The sequence below is a fragment of the Nicotiana sylvestris genome, chromosome 5 (assembly GCF_000393655.2).
Source record: "Nicotiana sylvestris chromosome 5, ASM39365v2, whole genome shotgun sequence".
Taxonomy (NCBI): Eukaryota; Viridiplantae; Streptophyta; class Magnoliopsida; order Solanales; family Solanaceae; genus Nicotiana; species Nicotiana sylvestris.
The window spans coordinates 52,418,910-52,442,103 of record NC_091061.1 but is presented as its reverse complement, the minus strand read 5'-3'; the positions used below and the strand labels follow the sequence as shown (position 1 = coordinate 52,442,103).

The 23,194-nt window shown below is 40.0% G+C and overlaps 1 pseudogene; it reads left to right on the top strand.

Annotated features, from left to right (window-relative positions):
* Positions 1 to 865: 865 nt before the first annotated feature.
* LOC104234580 (purine permease 1-like) lies at positions 866 to 22,237 on the top strand (annotated as a pseudogene).
* The last annotated feature ends 957 nt before the right edge of the window (positions 22,238 to 23,194 follow it).

The window sequence follows — 23,194 nt, the reverse complement described above, 5'->3', positions numbered from 1 at the left end:
TTGAAAAAATATAGATTTATGGTAGGGAAATTTTGTTTTGAATAAATTAATTTTCTGCTTCTACTTCTGCCCCAGTTTTGGGGCGTCATAAATTACTAATTTGGTCATGTCATTTTATGTTTCTAAGTGAAATGTTTGAAACAGTAGTTTAAAAGTGAATTTCACGTGTAGGTTTTTAAAGGTAAAAAGGTTTAATGACGACCTAAAGTTACACCCGTTTATTATTCCCGTTGCTAAACTTACAATATTTTTATTTAAACATCTCATGAGTTTCACGTCATTTTGTTTAATTATAGAAAATTTGAAAGTAGTCAAGTCTAACCATTGCCGCGCGTCCCACCAACTCCATGTTAGTTGGAGGTGGGGGAGTGGGGAAGACAGAAGACCAAAGTTGACTACACAAAATTGGCTACATCAATTCTTAACTATAACCCTTCCTTATTAAGTTTATTAATCCATATTTTTCTCTTCACACGTGGAAATGCAAAATACAATGCCAACCAGTAGCGTTGTTATGACTATTTACGCGGCACCATCCATGGTTGGCGTACTAAACTTCTCAAAAATTCAATGCTGCAATAAAATAATAAAGTTACTCATAATCGTTTCTTGTTTAGTCTGTGCTCTTATACTATACTTATGTTTTTTAATTGTCAGAGCTCGCCAAGCAACTCCAGGAGGTCATTATAGTGGGTCCAGTCTATGTCGTGAAATAAATCGTGGGAATATACTAAGTTTTTCCCCAATTATAAATAGCCGGCTACAAATCTCATCACTGCAGGAAGTCCAAAAATCCAAACCTTTGGAGAACAAGACCATTCAGCAGATTACTTCAACTTAGCATCCAAATCTCTTGAAAATTAATATGGAACATAAAGGATTAAGCACCAACATGAGGAGAATTCTCCGGCACATTAACTGTCTTATACTCGTTGTTGGTATCTGTAACGACCCGGCCAGTCGTCTTATGAGTTTTCCTTCAATTTCTGCTTCTTATTGCTTTGTTTATCGGTTCTATATGTGATCGGATTGGTTGGCTCGGGTTCGGAAAGGATTTGGTAAGGTTTGAGACACTTAGTCTTTTTTGAGGAAGCTTAAGTTGGAAAAGTCAACCGAATGTTGACTTATGAGTTAGATGGCTCAGATGCGAGTTCTGATGGTTTGGGTAGCTTTGGGAGGTGATTTGGGACTTAGGAGCGTGATCGGAATGTGTTTTGGAGGTCCGAAGTAGATTTAGGCTTGAATTGGCAAAATTGGATTTTTGGCGTTTTCTGGTTGATAGGTGAGATTTTGATATAGGGGTCGGAATGGAATTCCGAGAGGTGCAATAGTTCCGTTGTGTCATTTGGGATGTGTGTGCAAAATTTAGGTAATTCGGGCGTGGTTTGGTTTGGTTTTTGATCAAAAGCGGAATTCGAAAGATTTTGGAACTTAGGCTTGAATCCAATATGTTTTGGTTGATTCGATGTTGTTGGAGGTGTTTTGTAGATTGGTATAAGTTTGAATGAGGTTATGGGTTATGTTTGTGTTTTTGGTTGAGGTCCCGAAGGCCTCGGGGTGATTTCGGATGGTTGACGGAAGGAATGGAAGTTTGAATGGCAGCTAAAATTGGAATTCTACTGTCGTAACTGCATCTGCGGTTGGGAGGCGCACGTGCGACCCCGCAGATGTGGACAAGAAATCGTAGAAGAGGAAAGGAGCTAGGAAGTCCGTGACCGCAGAAGCGGTTGGTGAACCGCACCTACGATGGCATAGGTGCGGCTAGTGCATCGTAGATGTAGAATTTTGTGGCTTAAGTGAAAACCGCAGAAGCGGTTCGTTGACTGCAAATGCGGTACCGCAGAAGCGAGAATTTGGCCGCAGATGCGAAATCCCTGGGCCAGAAAGTATAAATTGTTTCCTTCGCGATTTTTGAGATATTCCACCATTTCCAAGTCGGTTTTTGGAGCTTTTCGGGCGATTTGAAGAAGGGTTTCAAGGGAACTTCATTGAGGTAAGGATTTTGGACCTAAAGCTCGTTCCTATGGTATTATTTCACGGATTAGAGCTATAATTAATGGAATTTAAGGGTTAAAATTGGGGAAACTTGTGATGACCCAAAAGGTCATCACTTGTGTTGCAAGTGCATTCAGCGTTCCGAGGCCTAAAAACCTCCTTTTTACCCCACCTTGATTTGCGTGCATAGTCTGGGCCTATATTCGGAAAAAACTTCTATGTAAAAATAAGAGAAATAGAAATTCTAGAGTTAAAATTTGATTATGGTTGACTTTGGTCAATATTTTGGGCAAACAAACCCGGATCCGTATTCCGATGATCCCGGAAGGTCAGCAGTAAAATATGGGACTTGGGCGTATGCCCGAAAATGAATTTCGAGGTCCCAAGCCTTCAAAATCAATTTTTGAAAGAAATTATTTTACTGAATTATCTAAGAAATAAAGAAAAGAATTAATGTTTGAAACCATTGATATCGGGTTCGTATTTTCATTCCGGAGCCCGGTACAAACTTGTTATAGTATTTGAAAGATAACTGTGAAATTCGGTGAAAACAGAGTTTATTTGACGTGAGTTGGACTTCCGGTTGAAGAGTTATGAACTTTGAGAGTTATTGATGAAAATGTTGAGTTTTGAGGTTTAATTCATGATTTTACAGGTTACTTTGATGATGTGATCGCACGAGTAGGTCCATATGATGTTTTTGAGTTAGTATGAACACTTGGTTTGGAGTTACGAGAGCTCGGGTGAATTTCGGGTAGGTTCCGGGATGTCTTAGAATTAAAAACATAGTTGTTGCAGGTTCAGAGAAATAGAAGGCCTCTGAACAGATCAGTGCGGTCCGCACAAAAAGCAATGTTGTCGCAGAGGAGCTTGTGCGGCCTCACTGGATTTTGTGCAGATCGCGGTGAGGGCTTTGCTGACGCACTAGATTCTGTGCGGTCCGTGGTGAAGAACATTTCACTGGTTCGATTTCGGAAGCCTATATCTTTTGATCTACAAGGAATATTAAGATGCTTCAAAAACGAAAGTTGTATACCTTCGTGTCTAGTTTCTAGAAAGGTAAAGAAATCACAATTTGGACATCTGTATCGAAAGTAATGGCCAAAATATGAAAGCATGTCACTGCAGTCCACAGGAAGGGCTATGCGGCCGCAGTCGATTTTGTGCGGTCCGCACAGGGGGTCTGAGAGTGGTATATTAAAACGGGATTTTTAGTTATTTTTTATTTTTCAAAACCTCAAAAACATAAGAGGCGATTTTCAAATAAACTTTCCTTTCTAAAACATTGGCAAGTGATTTCTAACTCGTTTTCTTCAATCATTAACATCTTTTAACATGATTTCAACTCAAAATCAATGATTTTCATGGGGGAAATTGGGTGTTTTGGGTAGAACCTAGGTTTTTCAAAAATTAGGGATTTGGAACTCGATTTGAGGTTCGATTTCAAAAACAAATTATATATTTGGGTTTGTAGGGGAATGGGTAATCGGGTTTTGGTTTGAAGCTCGGGTTTTGACCATGTGGGCCCGGGGGCAATTTTTGACTTTTTGGGTAAAACTTTAGAAAATTCATTTTCATGCATTGGGGTTGATTCATTTAGCGTTTATTGACGTAATTAAGTAACTTCTGACTAGATACGAGCAAATTGGTGGTGGAATCAAGGGGTAAATCTATAGTTGAATTGTGAATTCTGTTCGTGGCATCGAGGTAAGTGTTTGGTCTAACCTTAGCTTGAGGGATTAGGAGTTGTGTCTTATTTGCGACATGCTAAATGTGGAGTATGACGTATGGGCATGGTGACGAGTATCTATACGTTGGTGTAAAGCATGCCCATGAGTCTTGTATTATAATTGTTATGACTCTGTTGTGGTTTATTGCACTTCATATGTTTATCACCATTGTTCCCTTGCCAGGATGTTTGTTTGATATGAATGATCCCTTGCCGGGATGTTTGTTTTGATAGTATTGTTCCCTTGCCGGGATGTTGTTAAAATATCATTGTTCCCTTGCCGAGAAGTTGTTATATTACTCTTATTCCCTTGTCGGGATTTCCTGTGATTATTGTTAGCTTGTAAATGGGTGCAGGTGGTAGCCTACCACAAGATATAATGAAATGGGAGCGGGTGGTACGCCTACCATAAGATATAATGAAATGGGAGGGAGTGGTACGCCTACCACGAGATAAATGAAATGGGAGCGGGTGGTTCGCCTACCACAAGATATTATGAAATGGGAGCGGGTGGTATGCCTACCACAAGATAAGTGAAATGCGAGCGGGTGGTACGCCTACCACGAGACAAATGAAATGGAAGCAGGTGGCACGCCTGCCACGAGGTAAATGAAATGGGAGCGGGTGGCACGCCTGCCACGAGATATAGGAAATGGGATCGGGTTGCATGCCTGCAACAAGATGTGAAAAGAAAGTGAAATATGCCTTTGTTTTTCCTAATTCTTGTTAGCGGTTGGATTTTGATTCCTTAATAGTTCTCTTGATATTCTGTTTTTACCTGTTTCCCCCGAAGCATGTTTCCCCTTCCCATATTTATTTGTTTATTCTACTTTACTTTCCGTTGTATATTATATAACTGCACAGGTTTATTTGGTAGTCTGGTCCTAGCCTCGTCACTACTTCGCGGAGGTTAGGCTAGACTCTTACCAGCACATAGGGTCGGTTGTGCTGATACTACACTATGCACTATGTTCAGATCACGGAGCAGCTTTTGGACTGTAGTGTGGAGGATACCTTCAGTCCACATGGAGATCCAAGGTAGACCTGCAGGCGTCCACAGGCCCTGGCGTCTCCCTCTATCCCTATTTCCTGTTTCATTTTCCTTTTATTAAGAAACAGTGTATTGTCATTTTCTTCAGACTTTGTATGTAGTAAACTCTTAGATAGTCTGTGACACTGTGACACCAGGTTTTGGGTGGTTAAGGCTTAAGTATTTGTAATAGATGCATTTTTCATAAATCTTATTGTTGTCTTCCGCTTAAATTTGAATTTTCCGTTGTTGCCATGTTATCATCTTATATTTTTTAAACAAAAATAATTGGTTAATAAAGTAATTAGATTAAAGGTTTGGCTTGCCTAGCTCACATTAGTAGGCGCCATCACGACTCCCGAGGGCAGGTCATGACAAAACTAGGGCTTGGTATTTGAGACCTAGACTTGAGGATTTGAGGGACCATTTGTGGTCGGATTTTGGTACTTTTGATATGTATGAACTCGTGGGGAGATAAGGAATCTATTGATGTGAATTTTATCGAATTCCGAGACTTGGGCCCGAGGTCGGGTTATGGTAATTTCGGGATTTGTGTTGTTAATTGATTATTTTTGCTTGGGATTCGTTCTCTTAGCATATTTTGACGTCGTGATTCTGATTTTGGTTAGATTAGACGCGAGTGGAGGCCGATTCAAGGGGAAAAGGCATCACAGGCTATAGTTTGGTCTGGATTGAGGTGAGTAATGTTTGTAAATGTTGTCCTGTGGGTATGAAACCCCGGATTGCACATCATTGTGCTATATTGAGGTGACGCACATGCTAGATGACGAGCGTGGAATCGTGCACTTTTGGAGATTGTGACTTAGTCCGTCCCGAGTGACTATTTTACCGCGTATTTGACTGAAAACTATTTGCTATCATCATGTTTTGGGCTGAATGTCATATTTGGGCCTCGTGCCAACTATTTGAACCCTTAGGGGATTTTACTGATATTTCCTCACTCTTCTGACTTTATACTTGAACTCAATCATGCTATATTCTACTATTTTCATAACTCAGCCATATTAACTCTATTTTAACATATAAATGATATTTTAAATGAAATTCTGGGCCGAGCATCATGTTTTACTATTGCCCGAGTAGCTTGTGAGATTCTGATTGAGTAAGGCCAAGGACCTATGTTGTGAGGAAACACTGATTTTGATTATGAGGCCGAGGGCCTGAGATTTCTACGCCACGAGGTGGCTTGTTGATATGAGCCTGAGAGCCTATGTGATTATGCCACGAGATGGCTTGATATTGTGCTTGGGCCTTGAGGGCCCCCTCAAGGAGTCTGCACACCTCCAGCGAGCGCGGGTACCCATTGTGATGTGAGACATAGCCTGAGGGGATGGTGTTGTTCTATGATCTTGCCCGATGGGCGATCCTTTATGTGTTTATCTTTCCTAGTTGCCCGTCATTTACCTGCTTAATTGTTAAAAAGGCATTTCATGAAGTTTAAACTGAATTAAGATGACTTTGCATAACTTCATTGATTCAATGTTTTTACTGGCTTTTACTGCTTCATTATAGCATGTAAAATGCCTTACATGATTTCATATTTTTCAGTCTTTATTTATGATTATTACTCACTGAGTTGGAGTACTCACTTTACTCCCTACACCCCATGTGCAGATTCAGGCGCTACTAATCCTGCTTATGAGGGTTGAGAGTTCCCGGCATATTTCAGAGTTCACGAGGTAGCTGCTCGACGTCCGCAACCCTGTGCTTCTCCCCCTTTATCATATTTCTTTTCCCTTATTACTGATTTTGTAGTAGCTTTGTAGACTCTTCAGACTTGTATTAAATTGATAGATGCTCATGACTAGTGACACCCCGATGTCGGGCTGTGTTAGTGTTATTTTGCGCAACTGTACTATTTCACCTTAACTATTAGGATATTTATTATGTTTAAGACTTACTTTCATTATCTTAACTGCTTAAAAATGAATTGGGAATGTGTCAGTTATCCTTGTCTCCATGAGAGGCGTCATCACGACCGGGTTTGGGTTTAGAGTTGTGATAAGTTGGTATCAGAGCCTAGGTTACATAGGTTTGACGAGTCATGAGCAGGTTAAGTAGAGTCTCGCGGATCGGTATGGAGACGTCTGTATTTATCCTCGAGAGGCTACAGAACCTTTAGGAAAAACTTCATATTCTTGAAATTCATGTCGTGCGAATTTGTTGATCCGAGTACTAAACTTTTGTTATTCTATTCTCGCATTGATGGTGAGGACACGCGCTATCGGTCAGGATGGACGACCACCAGTACCACCAGCTATGGCCACAAGAGGTCGAGGCCGAGGACGCGGTCGTGGTCACAGTAGGGGCAGAGGTGTGGCCCGCACATCAGCTAGTGTAGCACCTGCAGTCCCATCAGTCGGCCCAGTTCGGGATCAGGTCTTAGTTGTGGACGCTCCAACAGCACCAGCTTAGGCACTAGTTGTGCCCATTGTAATTCTAGGTCTACAGGAGGCCCTGGCTTAGATTCTATCAGTTTGCACTGGCCTAGCTCAGGCGGTTTCAGTCACTACAGTCACAGCTACTTCTCAGGCAGGGGGAGGCAATCAGACTCCCGCCGCTTGCACACCTGAGCAGGTCGTGCAGGGACTTCAGATGTCGGGGGCACATCCAGCCCAACTGGTTACAGCTGCTCAGGACTATGTAGTTCCTGCCATGCCATAGGATGAGCAGCCTAGGTTGGAGAGGTTCGGTAGACTTCAACCTCCGACTTTCAGTGGTGCAGAGGGCGAGGATGCCCGGGGTTTCTTGGATAAGTGTCATAGGATGCTTCGTACAGCGAGTATTCTGGAGACCAGTGGGGTTGCTTTCACTACTTATCAGTTTTCTGGAGCTGCCTTCAGTTGGTGGGAGGCTTTTGAGAGGCGTAGGCCTGTTGGTGCAGCACCCCTTACCTGGCAGCAGTTCTCCGTTCTCTTTCTAGAGAAGTATGTGCCGCAGTCTTGCAGAGAGGAGCTGTGCAGGTAGTTTGAGTGGTTACATCAGGGAGAGATGACTGTGATGCAGTATGAGATGAGGTTCTCCGAGTTAGCTCGTCATGCGATTTGGTTGGTTCCGACAGATAGAGAGAGGATTAGGAGGTTTGTTGATGGCCTCACTTATCTGCTTCGTATTCTCATGACCAAGGAGAGGGTGACTAGTGCTACCTTTGAGGGGGTTCTAGACATTGCTCATGAGATTGAGTCTGTTCATCTCCAGGAGTGAGAGAAAAGGGAGGCCAAGAGGTCTCGAGGATCTGGTAGTTATGGCAGTACTCCATCGAGAGGTCAGTTTCAGCACGGTAGAGGTCGTCCATTCAGGCATGCTCAGCCAGCTCGCCCAGGTTATCGTGGGGCGTTATCGGGTCATGGTTCTCACAGTTCTCGTTAGGGTTAGTCATCACTTAGTGCCCTTCCAGCTAAGAGTTTGTCTCGTGCTCCATCAGTTCAGGGCTCTTCTATGCCAGGTTCATCATCTAGTCATTCTGGTGCTAGGGGTTCCCTTTAGTCCCCATTTCCAGCACCCCGAGATGCTATGAGTGTGGAGAGATGGGCCATATGTGGAGGTAGTGTCCTCATCGTCTTACGGGTTTATCTCAGCAGAGGAGTCAGCCATCGGCTTCAGCGCCAATTACTTCACCACCACCTACCCAGCCAGCCATGGGTGGAGGTCAGTCAGCTAGGGGTCGCCCTAGAGGGGGAGGTCGATCATGTGGCGGTCAAGCCCGTTTCTATGCACTTCCAGCTAGACCCGATGCTATTGCTTCTGATGTTGTTATTACATATATTGTTTCAGTCTTCCACAGAGATGCCTCTATATTATTTGATGCCGGATCCACATTTTCTTATGTGTCATCATACTTTGCTCGTTATTTGGATATGCCCCGAGAGTCTCTTATTTCACTTGTTCATGTATCTAACATATTGTTATTGTAGACCATGTGTACTGGTCGTGTGTGGTGACTATTGGGGGTCTGGAGACCCGAGTGGATCTTTTATTATTGTGTATGGTGGATTTCGATGTTATTTGGGCATGGACTGGCTATCTCCGTATCATGCTATTCTGGATTGTCATGCTAAGACAGTGACATTGGCTATACCGGGTGTGCCATAGATTAAGTGGCGAGGTTTGACTAATTATGTTCTTAGTAGTGTAATCTCGTTCTTGAAGGCCCAATGGTTGGGAAGGGTTGTCTTTTGTATCTAGCCACTGTGAAGGGATTTTCCCGATGTGTTTCCTGCAGACCTGTCGGGCATGCTGCCGGACAGGGATATTGATTTTGGTATTGACTTGGTGCCGGGCACTCAGCCCATTTCTATTCTGTTGTATCATATAGCACCAGAAGAGTTGAAGGAGTTAAAGGACAAGCTTCAGGAACTCCTGGATAACAGGTTCATTCGGCCTAGTGTGTCACCTTGGGGTGCGTCGGTTCTATTTGTGAAGAAGAAGGATGGCACTATGAGGATGTGCATTGATTATAGGCAATTGAACAAAGTAACAGTCAAGAACAAGTATCCTTTGCCTCTCATTGATGATTTATTCGACCAGCTTCAAGGAGCGAGAGTGTTCTCCAAGATTGATCTCCGTTTAGGTTATCACCAGTTGAAGATCAGGGACTCAGATATTCTTAAGACGACTTCCAGGACCTGATATGGTCATTATGAGTTCTTGGTGATGTCTTTTGGGCTGACCAATGCCCCAGCAACGTTCATGCATTTCATGAACAGCGTGTTCTGGCTCTATCTCGACTCGTTTGTCATAGTCTTCATTGATAATATTCTGGTGTATTCGCGTAGTCAGGAGGAGCACGCGGAGCATTTGAGAGTTGTGTTACAGATATTAAGGGAGAAGAAGCTTTATGCAAAATTCTCCAAGTGTGCGTTTTGGCTCAGTTCAGTAGCTTTCTTGGGGCACGTGGTGTCCAGCGAGGGTATTCAGGTTGATCCGAAAAAGATAGAGGCGTTTCAGAGTTGGCCTAGACCGTCCTCAGCCACAGAGATTCGCAGATGTCTTGGTTTGGCGGTTATTTTAGCCGGTTTGTTTAGGGATTCTCATCTATCGCATCGCCCTTGACCAAGTTGACTTAGAAGGGTGCTTCATTTGTATGGTCGGATGAGTGTGAGGATAGCTTTCAGAAGCTCAAGACAACCTTGACCATAGCTCTAGTGTTAGTTTTGCCATCAGTTTTAGGTTCATATACCGTGTATTGTGATGCTCCGAGAGTTGGTATTGGTTGTGTATTGATGCAGGAGGGTAGAGTTATCGCTTATGTTTCTCGTCAGTTAAAGCCCCATGAGAAGAACTACCTCGTCCATGATTTAGAGTTGGCTGCCATAGTTCACGCGTTGAAGATTTGGAGGCATTACTTGTATGGTATGTCTTGTGAGGTGTTTATTGATCATCGTAGCCTCCAACACTTGTTCAAGTAGAAGGATCTTAATTTGAGGCAACGGAGATGGTTGGAGTTGCTAAAGGATTATGATATCACTATATTGTACCATCGGGGGAAGGCCAATGTGGTGGCCGATGCTTTGAGCCGAAAGGCAGTGAGTATGGGGAGTTTGTCATATATTCCAGTTGGGGAGAGACCTCTTGCAGTTGATGTTCAGGCCTTGGCCAATCGGTTCGTGAGGTTAGATATTTCGGATCCCGGTCGGGTATTGGCTTGCGTAGTTTCTCGGTCTTCCTTATATGACCGCATCAGAGAGCGCCAGTATGATGATCCTCATTTGCTTGTCCTTAGGGACAGAGTTCAGCACGATGATGCCAGGGATGTGACCATTTGGTAATGATAGGTGTTGAGGATGCAGGGCCGGATATGTGTGCCCAATGTGGATGTGCTTCGGGAGTTGATTCTAGAGGAGGCCCATAGCTTGCGGTATTCCATTCATCTGGGTGCCGCAAAGATGTATCAAGATCTAAGACAGCATTATTGATGGAGGAGGATGAAGAAAGACATTGTGGGATTTGTAGCTCGGTGTCTCAATTGTCAGTTGCTGAAATATGAGCATCAGAGACCAGGTGGCTTGCTTCAGCAGATGGATATTCCAGAATGGAAGTGAGAGAGGATCACTATGGACTTTGTAGTTGGACTTCCACGGACTTTGAAAAAGTTCGATGCTATTTGGGTTATCATGGATCGGCTGACTAAGTCCACACACTTCGTTCCTGTGTGTACTACTTATTCTTTAGAGCGGCTGCTAGATATCTATATTCGGGAGATTATTCGATTGCATGGTGTCCCAGTTTCCACCATTTCAAATAAGGGCACTCAGTTTACTTCGCAGTTTTGGAGGTCTGTGCCGCGAGAGTTGGGTACTCAGGTTGAGTTGAGCACAACTTTTCACCCTCAGACGGACGAGCAGTCTAAGACTATTCTAATATTGGAGGACATGTTGCGTGCTTGTGTTATTGATTTCGGAGGGTCATGGGATCAGTTTCTACAAGCTTGCTAAGTTTGCTTATAACAACAGCTACCAGTCGAGTATTCAGATGGCTCCGTATGAAACTTTGTATGGGAGGCGGTGTAGATCTCCAGTTGGTTAGTTTGAGCCGGGTGAGGCTAGGCTATTGGGGACAGACTTGGTATAGGATGCTTTAGAAAAGGTGAAGGTAATTCAGGAGAGGCTTCGTACAGCGCAACCGAGACAAAAGAGTTATGTTGACATGAAAGTTCGAGATGTGTCCTACATGGTTGGTGAGAAGGTTCTGTTGAAGGTTTCACCCATGAAGGGTGTTATGAGATTCGGGAAGAAAGGTAAATTGAGTCCTCGGTTCATTAGGCCTTTTGAGGTGCTTCAGAGGATTGGGGAGGTTGCTTATGAGCTTGCTTTGCCACCCAGCTTGTCGAGTGTGCATTCGGTATTTCATATTTCTATGCTCCGGAAGTATATTGGGGATCCGTTTCATGTTTTGGATTTCAGCACGGTTCAGTTGGATGGTGATTTGACTTATGATGTGGAGCCAGCAGCTATTTTGGAGCGTCAGGTTCGAAAGTTGAGGACAAATGATATAACTTCAGTGAAAGTGCAGTGGAGAGGTTGGTCCGTGGAGGAGGCTACCTGGGAGACCGAGCGGGAGATGCAAAGCAGATACCTTCACCTGTTTGAGGCTTCAGGTATGTTTCTTGACTCGTTCGAGGATGAACGTTTGTTTAAAAAGGGAAGGATGTGACGACCCGGCCAGTCGTCTTATGATTTACCGCTCCATTTTCCCCTATTTCTACTTCTTATTTATTTTTTTATCGGTTCTATATGTGATCGGGTTGGTTGGCTTGGGTTCGGAAAGGATTTGGTAAGGTTTGAGACACTTAGTCTCTTTTGAGGAAGCTTAAGTTGGAAAAGTCAACTGGATGTTCACTTATGAGTTATAGGGCTTGGATGCGAGTTATGATGGTTCGGATAGGTTTGGAAGGTGATTTGGGACATAGGAGCATGATCGAAATGTGTTTTGGAGGTCCGGAGTAGATTTAGGCTTGAATTGGCGAAATTGGATTTTTGGCGTTTTCCGGTTGATATGTGAGATTTTGATATAGTGTTAGGAATGGAACTCCGAGAGTTGTAATAGTTCCACTGTTTTATTTGGGATGTGTGTGCAAAATTCCAAGTCATTCGGACATGGTTTGGTTTTGGTTTTGATCAAAAGCTGAATCCGGAAGATTTTGGAAATTTAGGCTTGAATCCGATGTATTTTGGTTGATTCGATGTTGTTGGAGGTGTTTTGAAGATTGGTATAAGTTTGAATGAGGTTATGGGTTATGTTTGTGTTTTTGGTTGAGGTCCCGATCGAGGGGCAAAGGCGTGATTCTGATTTTGGATAGATTCAACGCGAGCGGAGGCCGATTCCAGGGGCAAAGGCGTCGCGGGCTAGAGTTTGAACCGGATTGAGGTGAGTAATGATTGTAAATGTTGTCTTTAGGGTATGAACCCCCGGATTGCACATCATTGTGCTATATTAAGGTGTCGCACACGCTAGATGACGAGCATGGGGTCGTGCACTATTGGGGATTGTGACTTAGTTTGTCCCGAATGACTATTTTACCGCGTAATTGATTGAAAACTATTTGCTATAATCATGTTTTAGGCTGAATGCCATATTTGGGACTCTTGCCAACTATTTGAATCCTTAGGGGATTTTTACTGATATTTTCTCACTATTTTGACTTTATACTTGAACTCAGTCATGCTATATTCTACTATTTTCATAACTCAGCCATGTTTACTCTGTTTTAACACTTAAATGATATTTTAAATGATATTCTGGGGTGAGCATCATATTTTATTGTTGCCTGGGTGGCTTGTGAGATTCTAAATGAGTAAGGCCGAGGGCTTATGTTGTGAGGAAACACCGATTTTGATTATGAGGTTGAGGGCCTGAGATTTGTAAGCCACGAGGTGGCTTGTTGATATGAGGCTGAGAGCATTTGTAATTATGCCACGAGATGACTTGATATTGCGCTTGGGCTGTAAGCGGCCCCTCCAGGAGTCTGCACACCCCCAGTGAGTGCGAGTACCCATTGTGATGTGAGAGATAGCCCGATGGGCTGGTGTTGTTCTATGATCTTGCCCGAGGGGCGATTCTTTATGTGTTTATCTTTCCTAGTTGCCTGTCATTTACCTGCTTAATTGTTAAAAAGGCATTTCATGAAGTTTAAATTGAATTAAGATGACTTTACATATCTTTACTGATTCACTATTTTTACTGGCTTTTACTGCTTCATTATAGCATGTAATGTGCCTTACGTGATTTTATATTTCTCAGTCTTTATTTATGATTATTACTCACTGAGTTGGAGTACTCACTTTACTCTCCTGCTTGCGAGGGTTGAGATTTCTCGGCAGATTTCGGAGTTCACGAGTTAGCTGCTCGGCATCCGCAGCCCCGTGCTTCTCCCCTTTAATCTCATTTCCTTTCCCTTATTAGTGATTCTGTAGTAGCTTTGTAGACTTTTCAGACTTGTATTAAATTGATCGATGCTCATGACTAGTGACACCCCGATGTCGGGCTGTGTTGGTATTATTTTCCGCAACTGTACTGTTTCATCTTATCTATTGGGATATTTATTATGTTTAGACTTACTTGCATTATCTTAACTGCTTAAAAATGAATTGGGAATGTGTCGGCTGGCCTTGTCTTCACGAGAGGCGCCATCACGACCGGGTATGGGTTTAGGGTTGTGACATAATGATGCATTTATATTATGTCGAAGGAGGTTCAAGAGTATGGTTCACCAGTTGGTTACAAACTGCTGGATGACCACTCACTCTTATACCTCTTGCCATCCTATACTTTTATCGTCAAAAAACCGAAGGTTCTAATAACAAGTTTTACTTTATAACACCCCAAATTTTCATTGCATCGTTCGCCATTGGCATTGTAACTGGTCTTGATGATTTTCTTTATTCGTGTGGCGGGTCAAAACTCCCTGTGTCAAGCTCTTCACTTCTTCTTGATGCTCAACTTGCCTTCACGGCAGTAGGTGCTTTCTTCATAGTAAAGTTGAAGTTCACAGCCTACTCCATCAATGCACTGATTTTGTTGACAGTTGGTGTTGTTTTATTGGGTATTTGATCTAATGGTGATCGACCAAAAGGTGTGACAGGTAAAGCCTATATTCTTGATTTTATGATGACATTTCTGGTGGCAGCTTTGTATGGAGTCATTTTACCTTGTATTGAGTTGATTTACTTGAAGGCAAAATAAGGTATTACTGCTACGTTGGTGTTGGAGATTCAGATGGTCATGTGTCTTGCTGCTACAACTTTTTGCACCTTAGGAATGATCGTCAATAACGATTTTTAGGTACTTTTTTCTTCCCCTGTGGCTCATTGCTACACATGCACCTGACTGTCCATTGCATTTTTGTTATACCATTCTTTTGTGGGTTTAACTTTTATGCAACATTAATTTAAAATCTTTTACACGGTCAAGTCATTTACAAGATAAGCATCGTTGAATTTTGTGCTACATTAATTTGATAACCTGATACAAAGAGCTTTATAGTGTAATGGTAAATAATTTAAAACCTTTTTTTGTATTGGTTCATTTCAAATAAAAGTCATATTTATGTATTTAAAAGTATTCAATTTTAAACTTTTCGTTTTAGTCTAATTAAGAAGTTTTTTATAACCATACAAAGTTATGCAAATTTAAAATCACAAGTTTGAAAAGTATTAAAGACACAAATATTATATAATACATTTACGACCCTAGCTTCTTAGATATATTTTTTTATTTTAAATTTCGTGTCTAGACAAATTACTTCACATAACTTAGAAACAGAGAGACATATTTCTCTCATTTGGTAGTAAGTACCATCGGACACATAAGGCCTTTTTCTTTTTATAAACTTTCCCATTGGATGGGAGTGTTGTATTAATCAAAAGATAGTTTTCAATGTTACAATATAAGAGCAAAGGTTACCCTTCAAAAGAAAAGCAAGGTGATAATAAATTAAGTTCACCTGCCATAACATAAAGCCAAAAAAACATCCTAGGTTACAAAAAAGTTAGCTTTGTCATATTTGGTTCTTATACTCGGAACTTGATTTTTATCCAAAAGAAATGGGCTTTTCGCTGTCTTAGGTAACTGTTGGCCGGAGAAGAAAAAAAACACCCATTGTTAGCCTTGTTAGCAAGTTTTGCTAAGCAATCTGCTAGTTGGTTTGCTTCTCTGTAACAGAGGTTGACGCGAATGTTTGTTTTGCTCCTCATTCGAGTTATCTTTTTAGTAATCTTAGCCATCCCGTAGTTCGTTTGTTTTTCCCCTTTTAACATTTCAACGACTAAAGAGGAGTCCATTACCAAAGTGAAGGATGTGTGCCCATTTTGAATACACCAAGTCATTTCAAATGACAAGTCTATCAACTTCTTTTTAGGTGATGCATTGGCATTTACCAACGATCAATAATCCATCTTTTAGGATTTCGTATATTCGTTGGAACTTCATTTGTTTTTGTTGTTTTCTTCTTTTTTCGTTTATTTCTTCTTATTTCAATTCTCTTAAGTTTTTTTTCTAATCTTAATGACAAGAGAAAGAACAAAAGCTTGTGATGAGTTGTGAGTTTGACTTTAGCAGTGGGACATTAAAGAAGAAACCAGCTCGAAACGATAAATTATTCATATTCGTTTTGTTACATTTTTTAAATTTGACATACATCAATATCGTGGGTTTGGGTTGACTGAGACATTTTATGTATGGATTTGTAACATTATTATCCCTGTACTTTTAAAATTCATGCACGTTCGTCCTCGTTCCACTTTACGTTCAATTTCCACCTTACCGTTAATAAAGTCTATGCAATTACCCCTAACCTTAATGCCCCGTCCAAGTGGCAGCTGACCCCATCTCTTTTTTCCAAGTCAGCTGCCAACTCAGTTGCCAATTGGGACTTCCACTAATTTATTAGACACAAACCCAAACCTACTCCCAAATCTTATTGACCCATAACCCGTAACCGAAAATCCATCAAATAAATAGATTAAACCCGTCTGAAAATACCTTATTCACTCATTTGCTCGAACCTTCTGGTACTTCAAAGAAAAAAAGAGAAACAAAACCGGTCAGGATCCTTGCTTCCAGTGGCGATTTCAAGCAAGGTAAGAATTTTTTCTCCAAAAAATTGATTTTTCTCTTAGTTTAATCTCTTATCTTGAGTTATCCCAAAAAAAATTTCGAAGAAAGTTTTACTGTCTTTTCGAATCCCTTTCAGATTTGTTCTTTGTTGGTTATGGTTTTCATAAACCCTTTTCTTTTTCGATTATTTGAAGTTGATAGGTGTTTGTAGTAGTGATAGGGTATCTTATTTTTTTTAATTTTGTATTTATTGAAGTTAGCGTTTACTGAATAGTTCTTTGTTGGTTAGGGTTTTCACTTCTCCCATCTTTGACGATAATTTCAAGCTGGTAGTGTGTGCTTTGCTTTTGTATTCATTTGCATGTGGTTTTACAGTAATAAACCGTAATTTTACTCTTTTTGTTTGATGTGCCTCATATGGTATTGAATAGCCTTTTGGTAGTTTAGGGTTTCGATTATAATATTTGTGGTCCCAAATTCTTTTGGTTTTTTTGTAGAAAATAAGTGAATCAGAATTTTAATATTGAAGGGTGGGGCTGGGATACTTTTTTCCATATAATACTTTAATGTATGGTCCCCCATATCCATGCCTGCATATATTAGTTTATTAATGTTTACTTGAATTATTCAATTTATGCCTTTATTTATATCTTTTTCCCACTCCTAATTTTAACTGTCTTTATTCTGCAGTTTACTATCAATGGTCCTGCTGGATTTGTTCTTTCATTATGGTAGAGTGTGGGTCAATAAGCCACTCATGGCATACTCAAGAAAATTTCGGCACATTAAGAAAGTTTTGACTCTGACTTGCTTTCCTACAATTATTTAGTGGATGAATATATTTCTAACTTGGGGTATATAGGAGTCCAACAACTAGTAGTTAATGGTCCTTCTGGTTTATATTATGAAATAGAAGGTGATTATCGCATTAGGACGTTACTGGACATTGTGAATGAACAGTTTAATGTTATTAACATATTTTCTGTAGAGGATTGTGAGCCAAGTATTAATGTACCTAAAATAATCCATCACAATGAGCATGATGAACCTGATGAACTTGAAGCTGCCACTGATTGTGATGAAAGTGATAGTTGTGATGACAATGAAAATGTTGTTTCTTCTGACTATGACTGTGATACACTAGAGAAACTTTTTAAACAAAAGAAGAGAGACATGAATGATAAATTAACTGACTATAAAGAGTTGGATAGGTCAATGACATTCAAAGATATTGCTAAAGCTAGGAAAGTTATAAATATGTATGCACTTGCAAATGGTTATGGTTTAGAGCAAGTTAAAAGTGACCCAACTAGGCTTAGGTACATTTGTGAAGCTGGCTGCCCTTTTGTATGCCACGTATCTAGGAATACTTCAAGGGGTGGGGCTGAATTCAGGACTTTACATTCTGAGCACACTTGTGAACCTGGATATGAAAATCATAGGGTTAATTCCAAGACCATTGCTGAATACTTCAAGAGAAGGTTATAAGAAAATCCAACCATTAAGGTTAAAGAGATGAGGGCAAGCTTGAAGGCTGCATTTAATGTAAATGTTAGTGAGTCAAAGTTAAGAGGGCAAAAAGATTGATTTCGGAGAATCTGGAAGGTAGTTTTACTGATGAGTATAATAAGTTGGTTGCATATGTTAATGAATTGAAGTGTAGTAATCCTGGAAGTGATGTAGTAGTTAACTTATCAAAGGATGCTCTCTCTGAAGGCAAGAGAAGGTTCCTAAGGATGTACATATGTTTTCAAGCAATGAAGATGGGGTTTAAGAGTGGGTTGAGGCCCTTTATAGGGTTGGATGGAACTTTTTTGAAAGGGAAAGTTAAGGGTCAGCTCTTGGTGGCAGTTGGTCAAGACTCTGCAAACCACTTTTATCCATTAGCTTGGGCTATTATGGATAAAGAAACAAAAGATACATGGAAGTGGTTTTTAACTCTTCTACAAATGTCTTTGGACCTTAAGATGGGTGAAGGGTTCACTTTCATCTCAGATATGCAAAAGGTATGAACACTTTACTTTCTTATTTTATTATTTTATTATTTTTCCAATCTGTACATATAGATTCTCATACTTCTTCTTTCATTTATATGTAGGGGCTAATTGACTCAATCTCAAGAGTGCTTCTTGAGGCACACCACAGATTTTGTGTTAGACATATAGACGCAAACTGGTGTAAGAGATGTGGATCTGGGGAATATAAAAAATATCTGTGGTAGGCAGCTTGAAGTACCTATGAAGAGGACTTCCAAGATCAGTTGAAGAGTATGAGCCAAGTGGAGTTGAAGATTTGTTAAGGTATCCACCTACCTGCTGGAGTAGGGCCTTCTTTGATACTACATGCAAGAACCAGTCAGTGGATAATAACTTGACTGAGTCCTTCAATGCATGGATACTGCAAGCTAGATAGAAGCCAATTATAAAGATGTTAGAGGAGATAAGAATCAAGATTATGAATATGTTGAATGATAATGAAGCTGAAGTGATGGGGTGGGGAGGTGAGTACAGTCCTAAGACTCTAAACCTGTATAACCAATTCATGAGGATTGCACAAAAGTGTCATGTGAATAGCAGTGTTGACCAAGGTTATGAGGTGACAGAAGGTAGTGATAGGCATATTGTCAATCTGGGGCAAAGAAATGCACTTGCAGGACATGTAACCTTTGTGGAATCCCATGTCCTTATGCAATTTGTGCCCTGCTGTACAAGAAGCAAGATCCTTTGAGTGAGATTCACTTGTTTCTTTCAAAAGAGGCGTATCTCCAGACTTATTCTCATAAGTTACAACCTGTGAGAGGAGAAAAGTTCTGAAAGATAGAACCCTCCCAGAAAATGGACCCACTTGAATTTGTAAGGCAAGCTGGTAGACCAAAAGTAAAAAGAACAAGAGAGGCAAATGAGTTAACCAATAGGCAAGGGCAATGGTCTCAATCTAGATAAGGGAGAGTCATGACATTTAATAACCGTGGAGAAGCTGGACATAATGCTAAGGGTTGTTCCAAGGTAATCTTGTTCGTCGAATATAATTGTGCCTTGTTCTGATTTTTTCTGCCTTGTTCTAACATATTATTGTGTTCTATTTGATAATAGAACTCTAAAGGAAAACAACCAATGGGTGGCAATTTAAGGAGAAAACTGAATAAAAAGCAAAGAACTTTAGTTGATAAACCTGTTGCTGAACTTTATCAACTGAAGATGACTTCCATTTATCAGCACCACAGCCAAGTCAAAATAGTTAGTCCAGCAACTTTGTGTTTATGCCAACACCTACTATTCAACAGCAACTTCCAACTAGCAATGATCCAGATTTTGAGATCCCTAACTTTGAACCTGAGCCTGACATAGCTGTAAGGCCAAAGAGCATCTCAGAATCAAGGACAAGACTCCAGCTGAGGCAGCAAAGTATACCAATTCCAACCAGGCAAATTGGATTTGTTGGTGATTCAAGTAGTGCAAGTCAGCCTTCAAAGCTTACTTTCTCAGCAAAAGGCCTAACATGGCTGGGAAAATCTGCCATCACTAGAAATCAGTTGAACAAGCAAAGGTTGAATAAGTTGAATGCAAGAAAGGGTAGTGGTAAGGAGCAAAAATAATGGGACTTTGCTTCAAGTATTGAACATTTGTAAATTTTTGGATGTGTTGTAATTGCTGCCATGTCAGTAAACGTTATATTTTAGTTATGGTTGTTTAGTTGTGACAGTTGGATGCCATGATATAGCTAGGTTTTAGACATCTTTTTGGAGTTATAATATGGTATCCAACTGTCTTTCTAAACTCACTTTATGAATATTGATAGTTGGTGAATGTGGGTGAATGCTATGAATGTTATGAATATTGACAGTTGGTGTTCCATTTTCAATTTTAGTTTTCTGGTTATCTAGTTAGCAATTTTTACATCTAGATAATGTGGTATCCAGTTTTCCATTTTGTAAGTGTTTCAGTTTCTGTACAGATAATATGGTATCCAGGAATTTTCAAGCAAGGTATCTAGTTATCTGCAGCTTGGATTGCTGTTGTAGTTTGTTTTATTTTATTTTTCAATTTTGCACTTGGGTGTTGTTATTTAGAAAGCAAACAAAGAACATGTTTAGGAACAATCAAACATATCTTATAAAGAAAAATAACATGTTTAGGAATTGGCGTATACAATAAAGGAAAAACCCTTTCACAACAAATACTACTACAACATCATAATCAAAGAACATACAAATACTAGTACAACATGGCTACACATAGAAAACTCAACATGAGCAACTTTGAATTTGCAAAGTAGTCACTTCATCATCGAGGCCACAAAATAACCAATAAACAATCCCTAAGAAATCATAAGCAACATCCTTGTCTTTACAAATTTATCTTCCAACTTGACGGCTTTATCCATTTCATATTGGTGTATAGCCTTCGTGGAAATTACTTTTTTATTCCATTTGTCCTTTTGCATCTTAATCTCCTCAATTGACGATGTTACATCTTTAATATTAGTCCAATCACTTCGCGGGAAGATTTCAGCTTCCCATTCCCAAAACCCGCATGAATTAGCCTGTCAAACATAAATCAAAAAGAAGATTTAGGTTTCAAAATTGAAATAAATTTATTAACAAAAATAGAAGAAGAATAGAACTGAAAAATATGGTAACCTTGGGCCTCGAACATTTGTAGAATTTCTTCCAGGGTTATATGGAGTAGACGAAGTGAAGTATTTGGCTATAATGCCACAGCGACACCTAATCTGTGATGAACAGCTAGATTGCGACATTTAACAACCAAAGCTACGATGAGAATGAAATAAAAAGAATTTTTTGGGAAGATTTCAGTCGCATGGAAGATTTTAGCAATGGAGTTTACTTTGGGGGAGAAGAAGAAGACGCTGGGTATGGGTCAAATTGATTTGATTGAAATTGGGTTATGGGGAACTAAATTGCCGTTTGGGTTTGAGTCTAATAAATTAGTGGAAGTCCCAATTGGCAGCTGAATTGGTAGCTGACTTGGAAAAAAGGGATGGGGTCAGCTGCCACTTGGACGGGGCATTAGGGTTAAGGGTAATTGCATAGACCTTACTATCTATCTTGAATTGAATTATGGAACTTTCTCCCCGAGCTGCGGAACTAACAAGTCTATTAGAAAGTCGAATTAGCAACTTTTACACCAATTTTCAAGTGGATGAGATCGGTCGAGTGGTCTCAGTTGGAGATGGGATTGCACGTGTTTATGGATTGAACGAGATTCAAGCTGGGGAAATGGTTGAATTTGCCAGCTAGAGTGACTTCCTTCGATTGGACCTGCCAATCGAATGAATCGTAATCTCGCTACTTCCCCTTTCTGTCCTAAGGAGGGGAGAAGGATTAAAAACCTTGTGTGAAGGAATATCAAAGTTGTTGACTAAACATCCGGAAGTACAGGATTAATAATAGCCTTTTCCCTTTTATGTATATGACACGTTATATTAAATTTGGATATGGCAAATATATAAGAAAGCTACGTAGTACTGGGTTTAATTTTTTTTAGCTATAGACAATCTCTTTAAAGAGCCAAGGATTAATATATTGATCAAATTTGCAGGCAATATCAAGAGAGTCAAAATAATTTAACTTCGGAGAAGCTAGATATTATATAGTGATAGTATGGACTGTCATTATTTGGCAATGCTTCTTTGTGGGTGTTATTGGAGTCATTTACTGCTCTTCCCCTTTAATGTCCAGGGTTATGATCGCAGTGTTACTTCCTGTTAATGAGGTATTAGTTGTAGCTTTTTATTCAGAAAATTTTTCAAGTGAAAAAGGCCTTGATCTTTTTCTTTCTCTTTGGAGTTTCATGTCATACTTTTACGTATAGTTCAGACAAACAAAGAAGCCGAAGAATAAAAGTTCACAAATCGAAGCAACAACAATGCATACTGAGTCTGTTTGATTTATTGAGCCTGTTTGATTTACTATCATTGCTATACAGATTCAAAATTTTTATTTTTTTGTAGAAATAATATATGTCGTTCCCTTTCATTGCTACTTTCATTATGTTTGTGAAAGGGTCTTTTTCTTGAAATTTCTGACGTTCCTCTTAATTTTATGATACAACACTTGAAAGATTTGCAGTAGCCAATAATTACCCATTTTTCATGACTAATTCAATATTACAATTTATGATACAATAATTAAATACTATTTGAAGAACAAGAGTTTCATGGATATCCCCTATTTCTTAACTAATTGTAACGATCTGATCGATCGTTTTGAGTTTTAGTATTTCGTTCGGTGGTTTGAGACTTTGAGTAGCTTCATATAATATATTATGACTTGTGCGTATGGTCGATTTCAGTTTTAAAGTGGTTTGGGATTGATTTGGAGGAATGACTCTCGATTTGGAGGCTTTAAGTTGGAAGAGTTGACCAGGGTTTGACCTTCGGGTAAACGGTCTCGGAATCGAGTTTTTATGGTTACCATATGTTTGTATGATTTTAGAATTGTATGTAAATTCGGATTTAAGTTTGGAGGTTTCTGGAAAAATTCGACACTATTTATCGAAAGTTGGCAATTTGAAGAATTTAAGAGTTCATAGTTTGACCAAGACCTGAATTTGATGTTATTGGAATCCAATTGATGTTCCAAGACTTTGATTAGATCAAAACGACCTCGTTTTTGCGTTTTGAGGGCGTGAGCTGGTTCGTAGCGCATTTTATGATTTAAATGCATATATGGTATGTATTTGGGAGGCTTGGAATGAGTTTTGGTGCTAAAATTGTGACGACCCGACCAATCATCTCATGAGTTAATGCTCTGTTTCCCCCATTTCTGCTTCTTTATGCTTCGTTATCTGTGTTTTTTGGTAAAGAGTTGGTCGGATCGAATCCGAAATGAATTTTCTAAGGTT